Source organism: Castor canadensis, chromosome 3 (assembly GCF_047511655.1).
Source record: "Castor canadensis chromosome 3, mCasCan1.hap1v2, whole genome shotgun sequence".
Taxonomy (NCBI): Eukaryota; Metazoa; Chordata; class Mammalia; order Rodentia; family Castoridae; genus Castor; species Castor canadensis.
In genome coordinates, this window is record NC_133388.1 from 4524221 (window position 1) to 4549160 (window position 24940).

The following is a 24940-nucleotide window of genomic DNA, read 5'->3' on the forward strand; positions in this document are numbered from 1 at the left end:
GGAAAGAGAAAGGTGAATGGGAGGAAGTCCTGTGGGTATCCCTAGGACAGAGCTGTTCCTGCTGGAGCCAGGAGGATTCTCCTTTGAAAGTTTTGCTGGAGTTATTTTCCTGGAAGAACACCAGCTATTGTAGGTTCCAAAGCCAATAGGAAAGGAGGGTTGCCAGTGGGAGCAGAAAGGAAAGACATACTTAGCTAAGGGACTGAAATGGTGGGGAGGAAAGTAGAGAACTCTGACAATTATTTTGTGTACTGGGAGAGACAGGCTGTGCTGAAGAGTGCTTGAACTGAAAAAAAATTTCCTAATTTTCATTACTTTTTAAATTAGAAAAAAATAAGCCCAAATCAAAGAACAAAACCAGAAAGCAATCCTGGCAGAAGCCAATCCAAAGGACATGAACACACAATATTTAAGTACAGGGCAGATGGCAATTCTCAAAGCCCAACTACAAATTCCCAAAAGTAGGTGCCCTCATGGGAAACCAAAGCCCTTTTAAAAACACTTACTAAAAAAGAACACCTGTTGAGTAAAAGAATAATTTCAGACAAATCCAAACATTCTCCAGATCCTCTCCCCTATCGCCAAAGCAGCCCTCAGGTCTGTGTTCTCATATTGCATGACCAATAGTCTGACTTCCTGGAGTTCCCCCAAAGTGTTTTGACAAGGACCCTCATGTACAAACATCAAGTTTTCTGGGTTGCCAGGCCCATGGCTGCCCATGCCATCAGCCATGACCTGTGGACTCAACTGTGGGGAAATCATCATGTTTTCTTGAGGTCCCAAAATGCCCTTCACGGACATCATATTGCCTGGAAAGCACACAGGTCCAAGGTGGGTCTAGAGCCAGGCAGGCCCTTGCAGCATATCATGCACATGGGACCAGCTGGGTTGATTCTCAGGATGGGCTGCCCAGCCATGGTAGATTGTAGTGTTGATGTCATATGCTACTGAGGATCCATATTGGTTTGCTGGTGAATGTCTGATTGTCCCATTGGGTTGTTCCAAGCCATGGATGTTGTTGTACCATGGGGCATGTTCACAATTCCTACTAGTCCTGGACCTCCCATTCCAGGTAATGCTAATCCTGTTGGTCACCCATCATTCCCTGGATGTGCAAAAATCCAGGTCCAGGACGTTGGGATGTTTATGGTGTGATCCATCTCTTGAGGAAAATTTTGCAATATCTGTCTAGGTTTCTCAGATGGAGTACTGTAGGGCTGGTCAAACTCAGGTATTCTGGTGACTCCAGGCCAGATGACCTCCCACAGATGTGGGTCTAAAACCACCAAAGAAATACTGTTCCCCAGCCCAGTTAAGGCATCATGACCCCTGGGCCTCCAGGCTTGCAAAGTGCATCTGCTTAACGTTGGGGCAGGATGATGGGAGAGGCTTGCGAAATCTGCCCCTCCTGGGAAGTTGTATTGTCTCCCACAGAGGCCACTGTGAGAGAATTGAACCTGCACTGGAGGAGACTGTACTGGAGGTAAGCCTGGGGTAAATCTATCCCTCCCTGGGGTGCCATAAGAGGCTCCTTGGACCTAGGCCCCATGATAGAATTGTGTGACATCAAGCAAGGCCCCATTGGGACCCCATGAGGTGGCATGTTGGATCCCATGGTATTCAGAGAAAGCATCTGAATGGAGTGAGAAAGTGGTTAGGTCATCCCCATTGGTCAATGGGTTGGCATCTGAACCATAGTGATTGGACCTAAATTCAAAGACTCTGTATTGATACCTATTATTCATTGATGATAATTCTGGAGAATAAGCTGGAGGGGAGTTGCCACTGAAGCTGGCCAAATTCTTGAGAACATCATGGTATAATGGGGTAGAACTCGGCATTGCAAACTTGGACATCATAACTGAGAGAAGGTTCTGGGAAAGGGTTGAATCTGGAGGCCTAGTGTAAGGTGTAAGGTGTACTAGAGAAAAACACTTCCAGAAATATTCACAGAGTCATGCTGGCAGGCTGCAGGAGGTCAGGGACCACCTAACTCCATACTTCCCAGCATGGCTTTGGGACCATGTTGTAGAAGGCTTTGTAGTTTAGAGGGATCTGAGGAGTCTGGAGGGGAGGCTTGGGAGAGGAGGTCCAACCAGATGGGTTAGGAAGTGACAGAAAGTTGAGCTGAACAGGAAAAACAGCAGCAGACCCCAGGACTGGGGGTTATTTAATGGAACAGCAGCTGCTAGTCCTGGCAGCATGTGTGACAGTTGTGAGGGGGTGAGAGACGGCCTTGAGATTCCCCAAGGGCGAGCACAGCATGTGGGATTGGACTTGGTGCATCATGGGCAATTTCAGTAGTTTAATGGCTGGGGAATGCACGTGGCTGCTTGCCACAGATATAGCCTCACTGGAGCTGTGTTGAAGCTAGTGGGGTTACTGGAAGGGTTGAGAGGTAGTGGGGGCATATGGCTGAGCCATCTGTTAGTCCTTTGTATAGGGCCCTGCTGGTGCTCTGAGATTCCTCAAGCCACTCTTGCTGCATGGACCCTTAGACATGGGAAGGACTGGCCTGGGCCCATGCAATGCTCCTGCTGAGGGTGCTCAGCAAATGGCAGGGACACCATCTTCTGCTGGGCAGGCAGCATGTCTGATCTACATGGGTGTAATTTCATCATCACCTCAGGGCCTGGCCCTGACTCTCTAATCTTCTCAGGGATCATCTGAGATCTAGGTCCCATGTTGGCATGTAGATGGACATCTCCCTTCTCCCCACCAGGAACCATGGCAAATTCACGTTCTGATCAGTACCTGTCTGTGCAGACATTTCTTCTGGAAAGTCACCTCTGAATGGGCTCAGATGGCCCTCCACTAGTATCTGAGGGAAATGGAATTATTCCCAGGTTCCATGTGGTGCTGGGAGCCTGGGATCATCCTGTTCATCTCCATTCTCATTCCCAGTGAGAGACTGACATGTTTCTCCACTATCTGCTGTTCATACATCTGTTCAGACAATCCTGAGAATCTAGGGGTTGTTGTGAGGTTTAGGCCTTTGTGCAAGGCCAGGCATTATGTGTAATACAGCACAGAAGGCCAAAGCTGAGGCTCTGAGAAAATGGAAGGTGGAAGTTGAGATGTAAGTTACATGACTGAGAATCTGACACAAGACCAAGATACTCACTGTTTTTTTGGCTGAAAATAGAAGATGTATTCATTCCTAAGTATTTTCAAATGTTTATATCCAATCATGAAGCCCAATATGTTTACATTCATTTCAACACCAATATATGATTCAGAATTTATTGGTTCATCCCCAAAATGGTATCTTTCTACAAAACTCCAACAAGACACTCACATCTCCTTGAGTAATGCCCTCTCTGAGTCTTCCAACCAAGAGCTTGCTACATAGAAGGAAGACATGAAAATAGAGATCACCAAAACCAAGCCATCACTCACTCTGCAGCTCTTGGAGTGAAGAACAGCTCCCAATGACCAGATGATTACTTTCAATTATTAGGAATGAAGACAGAGCAAACAATATGGATATAAGCGGTCAAGGCATAAGATGCCCTGTTCAAAACAGGATGTGGAATAAGAACAGATCTTATCCTCCTTTTCCTGTCACAGAGTCACCTCCATCACATGCATCTTTGGGAAGAGATGCTGATAAACACTGGGTTGTTTCAATTGCTCATATGATGGGGACAGTCACATGGGCTGTCCTTCAGAACAAATAACCTTGATGTCCTAGAAAGAGACTAAAACTGCATCCACCATGGAACAGTATCATTTCAGATATTCTCTGAGTAAGTTAGAAGAAAGCAGGCTGCCTAGGAAAACCTCCCTGACTCAGAGAGAACCAATAACAAGGGATTAGCATGATCTACAAAAAACTTACACATTTAATATTGGGCGTAAACACTGGAGCTCTAGCCAGACATGGTAACACTTACCATATTACACTGATCATTACACACTGCTGTGCTATTTATATGTGATGTTTGCCAATAACACCCAGTCTATGTAATTGGTAACTTCTTGAGAATTTCTTTGTCACTTAGCATCCATAGGGAGAAAGGCCTACATATATGGTATAGGATTGCATAGTGTATATACTTAGGAAGCTCCATTTTAAGAGAATATGAAGACAGGGTTGTGAGGTTCAGAAATTGCTCTAACATGGTTCACGATTGTCCCCTAGTTAGGAGAAGTTGTTTGGGTGGAAGTTTCCTAAAAGTCTGTTTCCTGTTCTGTGACTGCACCAGTGCCACCTCTGCACTCAGCTGAGGGCTGGGAGACTTGTTTTTTCCTGTGTCTTCTGCACATAATGAAGGATGTCACTAGGCGGATCGGGCTTCTGTGCTTCACAGACCCTAGAGGTTAAGGCAGCTCATGTGTTATTCACTATCCATTATGCGAACAAGATTATTTGAAACCAAGTAGGTTAGATAGCTAGCATTCATAGAAAAAATATATTTGAGGAGAATACAATGCCAAAACCCTGGATGAATGTAAACCTGTTGTTGAAGACATAGAGATGAAATGGCTGGTGATGTTAAAGTGAAATTATGAATGTAGTTGGAATTTTGAAGAGTTGATGTCAATGAATGCATGTTCTCCAGCTACCTATATCATAAAGATGGACATTGTGTTTGCCTGGTAACCCTATCCCTAATTAATTTTTAAAGCAGAACACATAAACCACATCTCTAACATTATCAACTATACATGCTAAATATTACCTGAACCTGCACAGGTTTGTAACATGAAATACGAGTGAACACCTGAAGACAAAACTGTTTCCCACTTCAACTAATGACCCAGAGGCTGGAAGCTGCACCAAAGGTCTGCACACAGAATGAATGACAACAGTCTCTGTGTGGATGATCCAAGCTGCATGATGTATACTTCTATTTGTTTCCACGTCCTAGCTGTGTTCACTGATCAGTCATCATGGTAGCTCCTGTTTCAAGATGGTGATGGTCATATAAAGCCCACAAGAACAGCTCTCCTACTTTTCCTGTCCCAATGATGGGAGACACTTCCTTTGCCACCCATCCCCAATGTGTGTACTTTTCTGAGGCAGGGACAAATGAACAGGGCCAAATCACCAAGGGCTACAAGTATGAGCTGGATACTGGCTATGAAGGTGTGCAGAATGCTACAGTTCTGTGGTCGTGGAGTATTCTAATGAGGTTTCTGAGGAAAGATATTAGGGTGGGAGGGGCTTTAGGAACTTATTGTTTTTACTATCAACTCACTACCTCATGGTTCCCCCATGCTGGGACAGTATTTCTTTCTTTTGGCACAGCTTATCTGTGTGAATTTCACAATCAAGGACAGCAACTCTCATGTTTATGAGCCCCTAACATACTCTAGCATATTATGCAAACACTCACCATTAATGCAAATAGCATACTGCTAAGGTTCCTGGAAACACCTGTTTCAATCTGTCATTGATTCATTACAGGAAACTGTGTCCTGGGACATGGAAAGTTCTCGTGCTGGGTGGGTCCTCCAGAGCCTGTGCAGCTCCCACAGCTGTGCCCAATCCACTAACAGCATAGTGGGCAGGAGCTGAAGGGACTGTTCAATGCCAGGGCCTGCTCAGCACATTAGCTGTATGTGTGAGACTTGTGGAAAGACTCCATACTACTGTGTCTCCAATCTCTGAAAACTTGCATACATTTTACCACACTCATTTTAATTGATGCAGAGCGATCCTGGGGATTTCAAAGGTATGCTCCAGCATTTACATCAGAAATAGTCTTATGAAAATGTGAATTCTCCACCAACATAGGACATGCTTTCTATTTTTTATAAGAAATAACATAGTTTATTTTTCTGACACCAAAACTCTAGCAAGTACCAAATTTAATGAAGATCAGAAAGAACATCTTGTGCATGACAGAGAAAGAAAGGCAAGAATCACAACATTTAAAACAGAAACAAATTTTGGATAGGTTTTAGCATCTGTTCCAGTCCCCCATTAATAAAATTTACTTTAGAATTCCTAAGAGAAGGAGAAGAGAAAGCAAGGTGGGCAGCAAAGTCTTCTCTAGGAAAAAGAAAGGTAATGGGGGTGATAATTCCAGAGGATATCCCTATGACAGAGCCATCCCTGCTGGTGCCAGGAAGATGTTCCCAAGGAAGGCTTCAGTAGAGTTATTTTCCTGGAAGATAATTGGTTATTGCCATTGCCAAAGTGAAGAAGAAAAGAGAGCCAACAGCTCAGGCACGAGGGAAAGAAACACTTAATCAAAGGACTGGAAGAGTGGGGAGGAAAGGAGAAAAGCATGGTGATTGGTTTGTACACTAGAATAGCTAGTCTGTGCCAAAGAGCACATGGAATGAAAAACAAGTTTCCTAAGCTTCATTATTTTAAAAAGAAAAATCCCCCTATCCACTGAACTCAGTTCCTTTCTTGTGCTTTTCATTAATACTCTGCTCTGAGGTCACAGCTTGTTTTTTCTCTACACTGGAGTTGAAAGAAAAAGGTAGAAAGGTCGAAGTCAGATTCTCTACCTAATGTTAACAGTCCAGAATTCCTGTTCTCCTGTTGTCCTGAAAACTAAGGTCTTTGCTAAAATCCTTTTTACAGTATGATACAATACACACAAAAAAATAAAGCCCACATTACAGAATAAAAACAGAAAAAGAATCCTAAAAAACATCTGCTGATTAAATGAAAGTTTGTTTTCAGGTAAATCCACACATTCTTGAGCCCGCCCCTTCTCCAAAGCAGCCTTGGGGGTCTATGTTCTCCTACTACATGACCAACTGTATGGTTAGTATTGTCAGATGTAATAATGAGGGACAGTGGGTCCAGGCTAGTTGACCTCCTGCAGATCTCGTTCTGTAAACACAAAAGACATGTCATTCCCCAGCACAGTGAAGGCTTCTTTTGAGCTTTGGGACAGGTTGCTTGGGAGGCCAAATGGAATTTGTACTGGGAAACCCATCCCTCCTGAAAGTTGCATTGTTCCCACTGGGGCCATTGTGAGGGAATGGGAGCTGCTGTGGAGGAGACTGTGCAGGAAGGAAACCCTGAGGGAAACTCATTCCTTCTTGAGTTGCAATCAGAAGCTTCTGGGACCCATGCCCTATGATAGAATTGTGTGACGTTAAGCCAGGCTTCTGGGACTCCAGGAGGAGGCATGTTGGGTCCCATGGCATTTGGAGAGTTCGTGTGATTGGAGTAACAAAGTAGCTGGTTTATTCCCATTGGGCTAAGGATTGGCATCAGACCATGGGGTTTGGACATGAAATTTGAAGATTTTGTGTGGTGATGCCCATTCCTGGCATATTTTACACTGAAGACAAGTTGGGAGAATAAGTTAGAGGGGATTTGCCATTGAAATTGACCAGTAGAAAGGCATCATGTTGTAATAGGGTAGACCTGTGCATTGCAAACTTGGACATTTCAGGTATAATTGGGAGTGGGTTCTGGGAAAGGGTTGGATCTGGTAGCTTGGAGAAAAGTGTAAGGTGTACTTCAGGGAACACTTCCAGGGATATTCAGAAAGACAGCTTGGTTGCCTGTATGAGGTGGGGAGGGCAACTAACTTCCTGCTTCCCAGCATGGATGGGAAGGCCTTGGTGAGGGGAACTTTGTAGATGGAAATATCCCAGGACTCTGGAGGGAAGGCTTGGGAGAGGGATACCTTCCAGGTGATGTGGCAGGAAGTGATGTAGACTTGAGGTGAAGAGACAAAGCAGCAGCAGAACCCAAGACGGGCTGCCTGCCACAGATATATCTAAGGACTTCCACCCCAGTCTGCACTGGACGGTAGGTGCTGTATTGAGGCTAGTGGGTTTACTAGAATGGATGAGAGTTAGTTGTGGCAAATAACTGAGCTGGTTTTAAGTCCTTTGGACAGGACTTATTAGTTCTCTGAGATTCCAGAAGTCACTGTTGTAGGGAGGAATCTGAGACATGGGAAGGAATTGCATGGGCACATGCCATACTCTTGCTCCTGGTGTTCACCAAATGACAGGGACACCATCTTTTGCTGGGCAGGAAGCATTTCTGATTTACCTGGGAGTAATTTCATCATCTCCTCAGGGTGTATCACAAACTGTCTCATGTTCTGAGGTATCATCTGAGAGTTAGATCCCATGTTGACATTTAGATTGGCATTACCCTTCATCCACCCAGGAGTCATCCCAAACTCAACTTTCTGAACAGAACCAATCTGTGGAGACATCCCTTTTGGAATGAGACCCCTGGGGACTCAGAAGGTCCTTAACTGATATCCAGCAGCAATCAAGAGTCTTCCAAAAAAGAAAAGTCTGGGACCAAATGGATTCTCTGCTGAATTCTATCAGACGTTAAAAGAAGAACGAATACTAACCCTCTTTAAACTGTTCCACGAAATAAAAAAGGAAGGAACACTGCCTAATTCATTTTATGATTTCCAAGTTATTTTCTTGAAATACTGAATTCTAGATTGTTATTGTTTAGTACATATACAAAAATAAAATACAATGATGGAATTAAATATAAGATAAGACATATTAAATCCATGTGATTTCATATTTTCTGCTATACCACTATGATCATCACTGTTTCCTAGGACTCTCCTATTTCCTCTGGGCACTGCAATTTATGAGACTTCCACATGGAGCTTTCAATACAGCAGGAGGACATGAAAATACAGCATCTCTCTGCTCATGAAAACCTGCCTAGCCCTGACCCTGCAGCCCCTGGATAGAAGCCAAGTCCTGGATTTCCAGATGACCCCTTTCAGTGATCAACAATGAACACATATCATTCATTATGGAGATGAGTTGCACTGGGTTTTCCTTTTTGATATTTTCAAAGGTGATGTATGTCAATTTAGTTACCTAGTGTGTGAGAGGATATGAGGGGAGGATCAATGTATACCCTAATATGCATATATTAATGTTCAGATATTAATATCCACAAAATGTGAATTATATTAGTTTACATGGCAGGCACAACTGATGGAGAACCTCATCAGTCATGATTCCCATGACTCATAACACACTAGCAAGTCTGGATTTTCTTGATTTAAGTATAACTCAAATTTTCCTAATCATAAGACTTATTTTATTTCAGAATACCAGAATATAACATGATCTAACAGCACAAGAGGACAATGCTTTTTTGTACTGTAGCATAATTATTAATAGTCACAACACCATTGTAAAAGATAATTATGTCAACACCTCTGAGTTGGTAACTTGGTTTTACAGTATCTATTTGAAGCATTCTTGAGTTACTCATTCAAAAATTGTATTATGAAATGCAGGTGTTAGCTGCATGTATTTTGGAATTTTTCAATGAGAAATATGTGTTAGAGACATGTATTATTTTGAAAGTCATTTTTATACTTCACAGCTCTGGTTGTTGGAAACCCTTACTTCTTAAAAGCAAATAGTGTTAAAGTTCCTAAGTTTTATTTGGGTTTATATTGTGTTAAGTGAAACAAGCCAGATATTGACAAATACAACCAGAAAACAATTATAGAACCTAAAAAATAGTATCAGAGAAGTCTCAAGTAAAATGGACATTAATGGTTCTGGAGCAGGGGATTTGAGATATTAATCAGAGGATTCATGGGTTCCATTAACCAGGAGCAATCTCTTGACTGGGTATCAGTGACTTACACTTCTAATCCTGTGTACATGGGAGGCAGCAATAAGGAGGATCTTAGCAAAAATTTCATGAGACCCCATCTCAACCAATATCTGAGCTAATTGTCACACACCTGTCTAAACAGGGAATGTGGGAAGGGTTAACTAGGAGGATCATTGTCCAGGCCAGTCTGGACAAAAATTTAGATCAAATTTCCAAAATACTAGGAGAAAAAAGTGTTGATACATGGTCCTCAAGGTAGGTCTGCATAGCAAGATGAAGCCCCTGGGTTCAAACATCAGAAGCAGAAACACAAGTAAAGATTGACCTAATGTGTAATATGGTGATTCTAGTAAACAATTCTTAATGGAATTCTTCAGAAAGTGCAAAGATTGTAGAGTAGGAATTTTCTGACAGAGAAATGATAATAAGTGAGTTAGTGCATGTAATTATTACCTATATTTACACATTCATCAAAGTGACTAGGTTTGAAATAGTTAATGATTTCACATAGGTTTCAATTACAAGTTTTGACTTTGTTCTTTATCAAAAAATAGCAGCATTTAACAGTATCACATTTAAGTAGCTGTAGTGTTAGCTGCTAAATATATACATTTTAACAAATAGTTCATAAACTCATACAAGGTTTTACATAAAACTAAAAACGTAAAGTAATTTTAAATTTCAACATAAGTGACAGGCACAACTGGAGCATGAACACGCACAATAATTTTCAGATGTTCATAACAGCAGTGGCATCTCTGTCACTTCTTTTCTAAGAGTTTTACTATAATTTCTAAAAGCTTGTTTTAATAAAATGAGGATGTTTCATTGTGGTAGTTCCATGCATATGTACAGTATACTTAGAACAAGTTCAACCCCTCCATTATATTTTCCAATCTTTCTTCCTGCCTTTTCCAATAGTGATTGATGGATCTCACTGTGCAGTGTCATATATATATATATATATGTATGCATGTGTATATGTGTAGCATACCTTGATTCTCTTCATGCCTCTATATAATCTAATCCCTCTCTCTTTCTCTCTCTCTCTCTCTCTCTCTCTCTCTCTCTCTCTCTCTATATATATATATATATATATATATATATATATACACACACAAATACTCTCAAGTATAGGTTCTTTTTCATTTTACAATGAGTAAACACAAACCAAGGTAATAACTTCTATAAGGCATTATTTTCATTATTAAAATAAACAGCATAATAAATATTAATTTTAATAAATTCTGATTGTATTATCTTTTTGGGTTCATTACCTGTTAGAAGTGTTTTGCAGGAATCACCTCAAATAATTTTATTATCAACTCTAAGTGTTACTGGCATAATTTTTGGATTTATTAGATGGGTCAAGATGACATCTCTGGGTCAGAGTGCCTGAATTAACTTCCTTTCTATAACACTTACTCCCCTGGGTCTTATCATCCTTGTTAAATTCCTTTGACACAATATCATGTTAATAAAATAGGAACATTTTAAATTGCATAGATAGGCCAGTGAAATCATTCATACCAGGAAAAATGTAGAGCAGGAAGGGTTTATTCTGTTGGATTCAATCGTATCAATTTCCGTCTTGCTTTGAACATCTTCTGACATCATAGTGAAGTGCAGCAGATGGTAGCATTTTAGGGCTTGTGTATTAAATTGGGGCCCACTTTTTTTACCTCCATGTAGGAAGGGACTCTCTTTCATGCACAGCCCTCTCCTGCCTATAGGACCGGGTTGATGGCATATATTCCTATCCCAGCTTGAGTCAGCATTGACCTCCAGCAGTATCACCAGAATCAGCACTTTTCTTACATTTAAAGCCAATCTTTTCCCACCTTGTGTTAATAGCTTCATGCCTTGGGTATATTCCAGGTAGCTGAACTGGAGACACGAATGAAAGAGCTATCAAAGTACTAAGACATACTCTCAGGAAAAACTATTAAGAAATAAGAGCAACAAATCAGGGGATAGGGACAGGGACAAGACATGGTTGTAACCTGTCAGAAGACTGTCCCTTGGTGTCCCACAGAGCAACCACGGAGGTGAATTAGTTAAAGAGTTTCACCTTGAGATCTCAGAGACCTGAGGTTTCACAAACCTGCTCCCTTAAATGCCAGCTCAATTCTGAGTATAGGGAGATGATTTCATGGATCCTTGATACAGGTGGGGGAGACTCCATCAGCCTCAGTGCACTTCTCAAGGAGAGTCATGGGGTGTCTACCTGAAGGATACAACATGAGGGAACCCTAGTCCCTAGGGAGATAAACTAGGATCACTCTGCTATGATTGAGACTTGTTTGTGACATTGGGATTGTACCACATGTTATTCTGGAAAGGCCCTACCTAGACCACCACATATATAATACCAAATTTTCTTCTTATAACGGTTTATTTCATTTTCCACAAGCATAATATAAGACCAGTACCCAACTACTGTAATGCAATATTAACAGTGATCCAGTAAAATTATGACAAGTTATAATAACATCATAACTAGAACTGTGATGATTATGTAGAACTTCCTCTTTTTCTATATCCATTAGAAACATTTCAGAGGCATCACCTTAAAAAACTTTAAATAAGGATGTATTATGGTTATATTTATTAGATTAGATACACACAGCACAGAAACAGTGTTTAATATAATATAGTCCACAGATCTGTGAAGTGCAGGTGTGAAGTGCCAATGTCTGCTCCTCTCTAGAACACAGCTCTGGGGCACAGGGCTTGGATTAAAAACTACATATTTTCTGGGGCCTTGACATGAGCCTTAAATTCACTTTTCCCAAAGTCCTACTAATAGAATGGAGAAGCATTAACATGGTACAGATGTGCTGCAGAGAACCCATGCACTGACGCAGGTAGAGTGGTATTCAGGGCAGGCCCATGGTCATCTCTGTTGGATTGAATAGTATCAATTTTGGGGTTCTTCTTCATTACTCATGACTTCAGTGGGAATCCCAGAACATGGCAGGAGTCTGGGATTCAGGAGAAGAAAGAGACTGGTCCCTAGACAAAAGCCTGTAGGATGAAGCTCCTATGAAGGAAACCTCCACTGCCCATTGGACCAGGTTGGTGGAATTGACTCCATCATATCCTAAGACACGGATGATATCACCAGAACCAGAATGACCCCTTTCTCTTTAGCTGTTATCATTCAACTCTCTGTTCATATCCTCATGTCTGAGCTAAGCTCCATAAAATTGGACTAAATTGGACTCATGCATTAATGTACAAGAGAGTTATTAAGACTTTCTCTAAAGAGAGACCATTGAGTATGTGAGGTTGCAGGTTAGTGTCAGGGAAGGTGCCAGTCATAGTTATCATCTCTGCAGATCCCACAGAGGGCAGCCCTATCCTGTCCACAAGACAGCAAAGGAGGTGAAAGAGCGTGAGATTTTCAGCAAAGTCAGGGACCTGGTATCTCAGAAATTTGTTTGCCCAGTCATTGTCAGATGCCTATACTGGGGAGAGAACTAACTTATACATCACTTGAATTTAAGAGAAGTGACAGTTCAGGGACAGAGTAGACCAAAGGAACACTGAACTCAGACTTTCCTCATGTGTGAGGAGGTTCCTTACATGCAAATTGGTATTCAGTAACCACGTTATATCCCCCTCTCATGCTCTGGAAACTCACAGCTTTTTTCATTACACAGGGCTGAGGTCTTTGGGGAAGGCAGGGCTGTGGTCTAGAAGATGAGTCTGTTGTGTTTCTCAATTCCTTTCCATTCTCTTTCCAGAAATATTATTTAAAAATGGTATTTGTCTGTTGATTTTGCATATGAAAATCTGCAGTCTAGCCAGACAGGCGACATGGAGTTCTACATTGCCTAAGTACAAGGAAATGTCTCTCAATATTTGTACCCTTAGATGAATGGAAGGCTTTTCCATATTTTCCTTATTAAATACACATTTAACTTTCTATTTTCCCAGATTTCTTTTTAGCCATTTATACTATTTGCTATAGAGTCATTATAATCAATATTGATCTATTTAGATATCCACATATCTTAGTATTTTATTCTATATTTAAATAATTTCTTTTTAGTCTCTTTGTGGTGTTATACTCCACAGACATGTTGTTTTCAATTTAACATCTTATTTCTTTGACATGTCTTATCCATCCCTGCTTCTATTAATTCTTATTTTTCTCTCATTTTTTGGATTGTTTTGTTTTCTAGAGAGTCTCTCCCCAGTCCTGGAGCTGTTGGCTCTCAGCCTCAGACACCCAGTGCCTGTACTACATACAGGAGACACCACATCCAGCTTTCTATATTTAATTTTCTATTTTCTCTTCTTCCCCATTTACTTTCTCCTTTCTCCATTTTTGTTCTCCATATTTCCTCAATTAGATTGTTTTTGCTTTCTACATTACTTCTTTTATAATAATTATTGTTTTCTGTTGCTCACTTTACTGTTACCTGTTTCTTCTTCATTCCCGTATTTACCTTGTTCCTCGTACATTTCCTGTCCCATCTCTCCAGCCATCTCTTTCTACTGTTCTCCTTCTCTGTCCATATTCTAACTACCCTCATTAACTACTGTCATGTTACCTCACCTCACACAATTATTGCTCAATGTGTCCTCTAAGCTTGTTGGAGTTGCAGTGCTGAGTGTATTAGTAATCATTACTACATTTCCATGGCCTATGTCAGTCTAGAGTTCAGCCTCAACTGTGCCACATACACACTCTCACTAACTGAATATTTTATGTCCTGGGGGCTTGAATAGATTGGTGTGATCTGAGCTAAGAGGAACAGTAATTACAGCCCGAATTGCAGTCCAGAATGATCATATCTAGGGAAAAAGACAATAACCAAGTGTTGTATCAGCTGTGCTGTGTGACAGCTGAGGACAGTAGTACATATTAAATGCCCAAGGAACTGTTAATCTGCATGCTGTGTGAGCCCAGATACGTTCCTCCTGCAGAGTTGCTCATAACCAGCAGGGGGAGTGCAGGTGCACCAGGGCTGTCCAGGATACACAAAAACACTTAGGAAGAGCACGGTGTTCTCAGCACCACAACGGGGCTCTAAGGACAAGAGAAACGCATCAGGCCCAGGAGGAGAGGACTACCAGGGACCAGCAGAGAACACTCAGGAACCACTCACACCAGATCCCTCCCAGGAAGTCAGTAAAGGGCTGGTTTCCAGTGAATGAATTTTATCCCCACACCTGGGAAACTTGTTCCTGACATTCAGAGTATTAAAAATGTTTTTTTTCAAATACAGAAATTCCCTCTAACTTTAGAGTGAAATGATTTTAAAATGATCCTCCAATTTCCATGGCCACAGCAATGGGATAATTGTGAATGGAATAATTACAGTGAGAACACTAGAAGTTTAGAATCAGAGTAATCTCAGTTTCTTAGAAGAATAAACTCACCATAAATAGTAGCATGATAACAGCCCTAGGCATCCTGAAATGAAAGTCACTCTTCATCACATTATAACCTCTAAGAAATTTGAGGTAATCAAAATGCATGTTTTTTGAGATCCAGATATATCACCCTATACCAATATTAACTCAAAATGGATCACGAATCTTAATATCAGACCAAAATCTCTAAAGTTGATACAGGAACGAGTAGGAAATACTCTGGAGTTAGTAGGTATAGGTAAGAACTTTCTCAATGGAACCCCAGCAGCACAGCAACTAAGAGATAGAATAGATAAATGGGACTTCATATATGTAAAAAGCATCTGTTCATCAAAATAAATGGTCTCTAAACTGAAGAGAACACCCACAGAGTGGGAGAAAATATTTGCCACCTACACATCAGACAAAGGACTGATAACAAGAATATATAGGGAACTTAAAAAACTAAATACTCCTAAAAGTAATGAACCAATAAAGAAATTGGCAAGGGAACTACACAGAACTTTCTCAAAAGAAGAAATTCAAATGGCCAAAAAACACATGAAAAAATACTCACCATCTCTAGCAATAAAGGAAATGCAAATTAAATCTACACTAAGATTCCACCTCACCCCTGTTAGAATAGCAATCATTAGCAACACCATAAACAACAGGTGTTGGTGAGGATGCAGGGAAAAAGGAACCCACTTACACCGTTGGTGGGAGTGTATACTAGTACAACCATTCTGGAAAAATATTTGTAGGCTACTTAAAATGCCAAACATTGATCTACCATTTGATCCAGCAATACCACTCTTGGGAATATACCAAAAAGAATGTGACAAAGGTTACTCCAGGGACACCTGGACACCCATGTTTATTGCAGCATTATTGACAATAGCCAAGTTATGGAAATAGCCAGGATGCTCCACTACTGACAAATGGATCAAGAAAATGTGGTATCTATACACAATGAAATTTTATGCAGCCATGAAGAAGAAGGAAATGTTATGATTCGCTGGTAAATGGGTGGAATTGGAGAACATCATTCTGAGTGAGGTTAGCCTGGCCCAAAAGACCAAAAATCATGTGTTCTCCCTCATATGCAGACATTAAATTACAGGCAAACACAACAAAGGGATTGGACTTTGAGCACATAATAAAAGCGAGAGCACACAAGGGAGGTGTGAGGATAGGTAAGACACCTAAAAAATTAGCTAGCATTTGTTGCACTCAACGCAGAGAAACTAAAGCAGACACCTTAAAAGCAATCTAGGCCAAAAGGAGAAGGAGACCAGGAATTAGAGAAAAGGTTAGATCAAAAAGAATTAACCTAGAAAGTAACACACATACACAGGAAATTAATGTGAGTGAACTCCCTGTACAGCTATCTTTATCTCAACTAGCAAAAACCCTTGTTCCTTCCTATTATTGCTTATACTCTCTCTTCAGCCAAATTAGAGATAAGGGCAAAATAGTTTCTGCCAGGTATCGAGGGTTTGGGGGGGAAAGAGTGGGTGGTAAGGGAGGGGGTGGAGGCAGAGGGGAGAAATGACCCAAGCATTGTATGCACATATGAATAATAAACCAATACATTTTTTAAATGCATGTTTTTGTAAACTCAACACACAATAAATAAAAATAACTACTTAAAATACATAAATGAATACATGTGGTAATACAAGAAAGAAGAAAGAAGAAAGAATATTATGCATATATGTCTGATAACAACAACTGCTCATCAACATCTCCACATCCACCTCTGTCAACAAAGTACTTTGCCACCTTACACAAATAATTCCTCTTAGAACAAGTCTACTGCACCTTTCTGTGGTGGTTTGGACAGTGAAACCTAGGATTTAACTTTTTAAAACAGGCATCATTTTTTTCAAATACCTTGTTTTATAGATGATGGAGAGTTATAGAGAAGGGGAATCAGTTAAATATCAGCAATGACCTGAGGAATGAGATCTCGATCTCAACAAAAAGCCAGGCATCTGATCATGCCTGTAATCCCACCTAGGTTGATGTCATAGGCAGGAGGAAAGCATACACAATATTCTTCCTGGTTTCCCAGGAGAGGATGAGTGACACCACAGCTTGAGTGCAGTTCTCAACCCTTCACGGTTTAACTTTCAGCCAGACACCACATGCTCCTGAGTGGTGAATACCTGGACATACACGCAGAACCCCATGATTTCTGTGTTCCTCTCGTGACATCATGAATGACCCTTGTGTTGTCCTAGAAAAGTCCATCCTAGGTAACTAGGGAGAATAGCAGATATGCGGCAGGAACTGTCCACTGTGGCTTGGCTCAAAACTCTCAAGAATCTAAACAGTGAATGTCTTGTCCTCAAATGTGTTGTTATTACGAAGTCTTCTAATTCTGTTGTCAAAGCATGGACTCATGTACTACTTACATTCTCTCTTAACTGGGGAAGAGATGACTGCATCCTTCTTCCCTGATTATATTAAAGCAGACAATGTGGACTTAACATGAAAAATTAGAGGAAAGGTAAGATACTGATTTCAGGAATCAAGTTTCAGAATTTGATTGTAAGGTGCAGAATGGAGCTAGGTTCTTATAGCCTTGAGAGTGTCAGAGTTGACTGCTATGGACATTATCACTCTACAGGTGGTATCAATTATGAGTGGTTTTAAAAGTCATTATCAATGATTCCTTGAGCAGCTTAATTCAGCATTAACCTATGAGGAGCAAGAGGAAGCTGAATGTAATGTAAATGGCTACATAATAGGTAAAGAATTCTCATTTGCAGAATGGGGCATTGATAGCAGATTCCCTGTGTCTCTTTCCCAAAAGTTCAAGATCTCCATTGTGAATAAAACAGGGCAGAGACAGCATTGTTTGCAGTGCTGGGGATTGAACCCAAGGTCTAGAACTTCCAGTGCTCTTTTACATGAATTATGTCCCTAAGACATTTGATTTAATTTAATTGTTACCTCCATTCTTCTTACCAGTTTCCAGGGTAGACATGAACTGCTGTCCTACTGCCATCACCTCCCATGTACTGGAATTATAAGTTTGTGTCTCCATGTCTGACCCACGAAGAGCATTCTCTCCAGTCTCTACATTTCTGATGTCTGTGTCTTTTATATAACAGATTAGTCATAGTATGGAATCATATAAGTGCAGCAGTGTGACAATGCAATAGATTTCCAGAGTATCTGTGAACAAAAACACAGTAGAGGAACAGAAAAAAGGAAGATCTGTGCTAGAGTCAGAACTGCAGAAGCCATTTCTGAGCTTGAGTGGACATAAGAGTAGAGAAAAAGAGGGAGAAGGGGCATGGAGGATGGTGGATTTCTCCTCAAAGGTGAGAACATCCTTGGAAAAGTTTCCACCATCTCTCTAAAACTAGCTATCTCTTATAACAAATGTAAACACCTGTAGAGTTTTACAGCATGGATACTTCACAGGGAACAGAAGTACAGGACCACCTGACCTCAGTCCCTCCACTTGGATCAAATGAGGAATTCACATGCAAATTATTATTCAATCTGTAAGTTAAATCGCCCTCTCAGGCTGAGGAAGCTCATAGCTCTCATCTCACAAAGGGCTGAGGTCTCTGGAGAAGGCAGGGCTGTGGTCTTGAAGATGAGACTGTTTGGTTTTCTCCTGTACCTCATAACAGCTCCCCAAGGTGAGTGTCCCCAAATTCACACATGGGTCCAAGGGGAGGTTGTAACTGAATGGGAACAAGTGTAGTGATTCTTCTTCCCCCAGGCATCCTGTCCCAGGTGCAGCTGCAGTAGTCAGGACCTGGCCTGGTAAGGCCCTCACAGACCCTGTCCCTCACCTGTACAGTCTCTGGTTACTCTATTACCAGTGGTAACTACTGGAGCTGGACCCGCCAGCCTCCACGGAAGAGCCTGAAGTGGATGAGGTACATAACTTATATTGGAAACACTAACTACAGCCCATCCTTCAAGAGCCTCATCTCCATCACCAGAGACATGTCTAAGAACCAGTTCTCCCTGCAGCTGAGCTCTGCAACCACAGAGGACACAGCTGCGTATTACTGTGCAAGAGGCACAGTGAGAGGAGTTCGGTGTGAGCCCTGACACAAAGCTCCATGTTGGGTACACACAGGACCAGAAGGGGGCATGCAGTTCATAGCAAACACCACCTCAGGTCAAATGTCAGGTGCAGATTCACACATGAACTTTATTCCTGACTACTCTGCTTCCTACCCTGTCAGCTCCTATTACACAGCACAATGCACAGTGATTATGGAGCTCTCTCCTGATTCAGAACATCAGAACTACTTCTATTGTTTTTCTTCTTGGTGATAGTGGTGTATGAACTCATTCATGTGCTTCCATGCATTTGCTTTATCACTTCAGCCACACCACCAAAATATTTTTACAATAGATCATTGTTTCAGATACAGTCTCATATTTTGTTGGTGTGCATCTTGCACACTCCTACATGTGCCTCCAATAGAGCTGAGACCACTCATGCATGCAACCATGCCCACCTTATTTTTTGAGATTGAGTCTCAATAATAATAATATTATAAGAATAAATAGCATCATCTTTGTTTAAATTTTATTTTCTGTTTTTCCTCCTACTATAAATAATGATACTTTTCCTTTGTTCTTTGTGTCTATCTTCAAAAACCTTATTAAAATTGGTAGGTTTTACAATAAATTATATTGGTAAACAGTGATAATATACATGAATATTAGAAATACTCTTAGAACCTTGTTGTGTCATGAGAGGGATGGCATAACTCATAATACAATAGGCAAGGCTAACTTTACTTTGGCAGAATGGTATGCACCTGAGAAAGAGTCTGGGAAGCAAGCACACCAGTTGAGAAGTCCACTCACCTTTTATATTTAATGCAGTTCTACCCCGACCTGGATTGGGAAGCTTTTTTTTCACAGTGTGAATGAGTGGCTAATTGGAAATGACATAGGTTAGGGAAAGGGACTTTAGAGAAATATGCTACAGAGTATATGTGCTTGTTCTCCTGAAAAGAGAGAAGACTGAGTACAAAAATAATTTTCACTGTCAAATAGGAAATGGTACACAGGGGCTGCAGTTTAAAAGCAATGCTCAGTCTAAACCTCCTCTGAATGTCATTTCTCCAAGTCTTTCTCCTAAGTTAAGTGGTGAAAGCTGAGATCCTGCCTGCTCTGTCTCAATTGTCACCTTCATGCTGTTCTGGAGCTCTTCAAGCAGAGTGCTCACCTGTCAGCCAACCTGCTGCCCACTTTCCACTGTGACATCTCATTGGGGTGTCACTGTGCACTTAAACACTTATGGGTGATTTGTACTTTGATTGTAATGTTCTTAAATATGTATGTACACAGAGAGAAGAGGTCATTCATATTAGGAACAGTCTTTTAAGTATTACTGTAGAATTGGTTATGAATTTCAAAATATTTTGCTGTGGTATTGTAAAAGTTTACTAAGAATTTTATGCTATCCACACACTATTTCCTAAACTAAATCTCACACTTATCTGGTGTTTCCATACAGCTCTTTTGGCTTTTCATGGTCCCTGTGAGTGCCATATATCTAAATTGTGAAGGAGGAGACAGTTTAAAATGCAGTGATACAGATCAGTCCATGCAATGTGCTGGAATGACCTTGCCTCTTCAGGAATTCAGTGTCCTAAGGTGTGGAGAAAAGATCCTTAGAGGGAGAACCAGGCCACAGCAGAAGACTGATTGTAGGAGGAGAGGAAAGAAAGAAGGATGGAAGGAGGGTAAACCATTGACCTCTGAAGACTTATGAGGGAATGGGAATTTTATTAGCCTACCTACCTTTTAAATCTCCCTTTAAGGGCTGGGACAAGTGGTTCATCCCTGCAATCACAGCCTAGCATGTATGAGGCCCTGATTTTAAACCACAACAACAACAAGAACATCAAAAATTTCCTCCAAAAAGGAAGAACAAGATCATGCTTGAGAAAAACCTCTGGAAAACTCTCCAAAACCCAATAAGTTTAAAAGCTGTTAACACACCAACCCTACTGTACAGTAGAGAATGACACCAGGTGACAGATCACATTTCTTCATTTAGTGTAACAGAAGAGAAAGACCCCTTGAAAAAGATAAGAGGGAAATACTTCAAACATGTCATTCTTCCACAAAATACCAGTGCATAGACAGAGCCATCCTCCTTGGGTGAGAGAGAACCATGTCCAGAACATAGACTTCAAGAGTAGTATCAGGCCCTCCATGGTGGAAACCAGTGTGGTAAAGTCCCATGGTCATGGTTTTCAGACCAGCACCTGTGACCCATCCTCAGGGACAGCTGAAGGCCTGGCAGCAATGAGTCTGTCTTCACACATTCCCAAGCCTTGAGCAGCACAGCGAGCAGAAGGACCATGACCTTGGGGACCAGGGTGCAATAGCAGTTCAGGGCTGAGCTTCAGACAATATTGCTAGCCTTCTCAGAGAAACCAAGCATGCATTAGAAAATTCAGGGCACCATTGCAGACTAATATTCAATCAAAATTTCTAAATGATCTCCTGCCTTTCTTCTTGGCCTTTTGGGTAAGATCAAGTAGAGCCCCTGACATGGTCCAAAGACATGTGTACTTGTGACATAGATGAGCCATGGTTCTCTGAGTTCCAGCCTTGGAGGGACTCTGTGGAAGTTTTCCAGGTCTGTGCATGCCCTATGGCCCTGACTTGAGGTGCAAACAGCTTACCTCTATCTAGGAACTGTCCTATCAACTCTACTCCCAAATCAGGGAGCACAGTTGCTCATCTTACATACAACCTGCAACAACAGAGACCTGTGTTCCAGTGAGCCAGACCTCTTGTTCAGTTCTCAGAATACCTAACTACACCTAGACCCTCAGTGATCTCCCAAGACTGTGCAAGACCAGGCATGATTCAGCATAGCATCCACCCAGATAGCTGAGTGACTTATTTCACCAGCATCTCCCCATCCTATGGCAGTATAGCAAGTCTTAAGATCCAACTACAAATTAGGACTTGGTTAAAATTACATGGCTTGTTTCTGGAACATGATGTTGGAGTGGTGGGATTAACAGTGGGTGGATTCTAATGGACTCTGTCTCTCGGTCTGCCTGTGTAAGGCCTCTGGAGCTGCTCTAGTTGCCAAGGGACAATACACAGTCCATTCAGTCATCTATTTTACCTAGCATCACCAGCACCATTGCCAAATGTGTAACACAGGAAGTAGACCTAGACCACTTCTGTGACTGTTCCCAGAGCCAGGCCAACTCCTGCTGGGCCAGTTCCAAAAACTGACTAATCAGTAATCAATATGGGAAGTTCACACACAGACAATATTAGAAAGTGGACACATGGAAACTACATTAAATAAATGAAAATATGGAGAAGTATTTCAATATGCTAAAAGAGAATTTTGTCAACAAAATGGAAGCAGTATAACTAATTAAAAAGAACTATTGAGAAGGAACATATACTCAGCAAAGTTAAAACTGTGATGCAAGATATCAGTCTGGATAGATCAAAACAAAGATGCATTTGCAACCTTGAGTAGTAACTATTTAGAAGTAGATCATGGAGAAAGGTGAATAGGAATAAAGAAAGCATACAGAATCTTTAGGATAATTTTAAAAGCACAACTTCTCTCTTTTGATGCTCAGAAGGAACTTGAAATTTCCTTGAAGAAGGAAAAGTAGTTCAAAAATAATAACAGAAATAAAAAGAGAACCAAGAGGTTTATAAATATCTAAGAAAAGGAAGATCTGAGCAAAGGAGTACAAATTTAACTCAATGAACAAAATTAAAACTAGTCTGGGTGAGATTAGATATGATAGGGCAATTGCTTAACATCCAGGATACCCTAGATTCAATCCACAGTACTTCAAAGAACAAAAAAAAATGAAAGAAAAAAAGGAGGAAAGAAGGAAGGAAGAATAAAAAGAAGAAAGAAAGAGAGAGAAAGGAACAAAGGAGCAGGGATCCTGGAGAAAACACACAAACTGTTATAGGTTATGAGGAAGGGGAGGGAGTGAGCAATTGTTACTTCTCTTGACTATGGAATATCAATTTTGAATTTCCGTTATGACTCATGACTTCACAGGGAAACTCAGCAGCCGGCAGTATTTGGGGCTTCATGAGCAGAAAGAGGCTCCATGCTTTTGGACCCACCTGAAGGTAGAGCCTTCCTGTGCTGTGGATGTCAGAAGTTGAGGCAGTGAGACAGGACATGTGACAGAATATATCTCCAAACAAAGAGTGAATTGATGATAGTGCTTTCCCTGATTTCTGGAAAAAAATATAGTTGAGAAGAGCGAAACAGGACAAGTATGGAATTTAAAATGAAATGGAATTCAAACTTACAGATCTGGAAAGTCTAAGCCTGACCATGTTGTAAAGAATGGAGAGGAAGGAGAACAGGATGGCGCAGATTTGGAAGGCCATATCCAGAGGTACTTGTGATGAGATGACTGGTGTGGATAGAAGGTAGCCAGGTACTGTTGATCAGCATAATGGAAGAATGACCCAGTGGCTTTTCAGAAGCTGTCACTCCATCACAGAACCACAGTACAGGGTTATGAGTGCAAGACCGCATCACAGGTGACACAGAGCACTTCAATAAATTCATGGTTTACTGAACTTGGTCAACTGTAGTTTCTGCCTCACACAATCCCATACCATAGTCATCACTCTCCCATGGTGAGGCTCCAGTTTGTCCGGATGCAGTCTGGGATTGAAAAGTGTCCCTGCAGAGGACAGAGTCCAATAACCTTAATGAAGTCCACGTGGTGCTCACTCTGACAGTCTACAGTATCCTAGAGCTGTGATGGAAGGAAGCCTCCATCTAGATTTTAAAGCTTTGCCATACAGCCTCAGGGCCAGGCAGAAAATCACTGCTGATGTGGAGAGAGTGCAGAAAGCCTCCATGGGTACAGGGTCTGCACAATTGTGTTGTGGGGACCAGTCCAGGGAGTCTCAACAGGGAAAATCTGTAGAGGACATATGGAGGTGATACTTCTACCTTGAAACCAGCCCTGTAGACGTTTCATTATGCAAAATAAGCCATGAGGAAACCAGCTCACATACATGAGGCTTGTGAGTCAGGTATGCCCAACAGAATATGGGTGAGGCTGTAATGTTTGTGGGTTCAGTGCCTACTGCAGTGTTAATCAATAGAACACTGATGTTTAATGTGTGACCCACTGAATTTTAGGTTTCTGTGGACTTGTTCTCCATCTCTTCTTTCACATCATCCATTTTGGAATGGGGGTGTCAATCAAATGCCAGGGGGGACACATTCCTGAAGTCTCCACCATATTTGATTTAATACCAACTTTGTACATCATATTATTAAACTTAGATTTTATAGTTGGTACTTGAAAAAGTTCCTTTGTGACTACTGCCATAGAGGAATTCATTTAATATGTTTAATGGACTTGAATTTTTGAAGTCCACTGTGGGAAGTTTGTTTTGAATGCATACAATCCTCAAAGCTCATGTTTGTAAGTTAATCAACAAGGTGATATTTACAGGTGTGTCCTATGTAGGAAATCTAACTACTTATATGCAATTAGTATTCCTGTAATGAGGATTGTGGGAGAAAACAAACCTCTTTTGTGGTCTGCAACATGTGGTCTCAGTGAGCCTCTCTTCTGCCATTTGAGAATGCAGAAATTATGAAGATTGGAACGAGGAGCCATTGCTGAACCACAATGGCTTGTTCATGGACTTCTCATCTCAAACGACATGAGAAACAAAATTATTCCATTTGTAGGTCACAAGGTGTAAGGTCTTTCAGTATAGCAAAAACATGTACAAAGACCCCCTGCATCTGTGCACCATGGAAAACTGACACACTGGTGTCCCAGCACACTTGCTCAGCAGTAATACATCAACCATGTCCAGTGTAACCTTCTGCCTGGTGTCTGGTGACCTCTGCCAAAAGGACACTACACATTACTGCTATGGGGTGTAGGAATTGAGAGGAGGGCAGTGTTGTGAACAGACCAAGGCAGAGACCTGAGTGCAGGTTCCATATTACATGTGTGTCCACTAGTCCTGTGAAGTCTG

At 41.3% G+C, this 24940-nt stretch overlaps 1 pseudogene; it reads right to left on the reverse strand.

The window, feature by feature from the left end:
- Positions 1 to 540: 540 nt before the first annotated feature.
- LOC109677757 (B-cell CLL/lymphoma 9 protein-like) lies at positions 541 to 8063 on the reverse strand (annotated as a pseudogene).
- Between the last annotated feature and the right edge of the window lie 16877 nt (positions 8064 to 24940).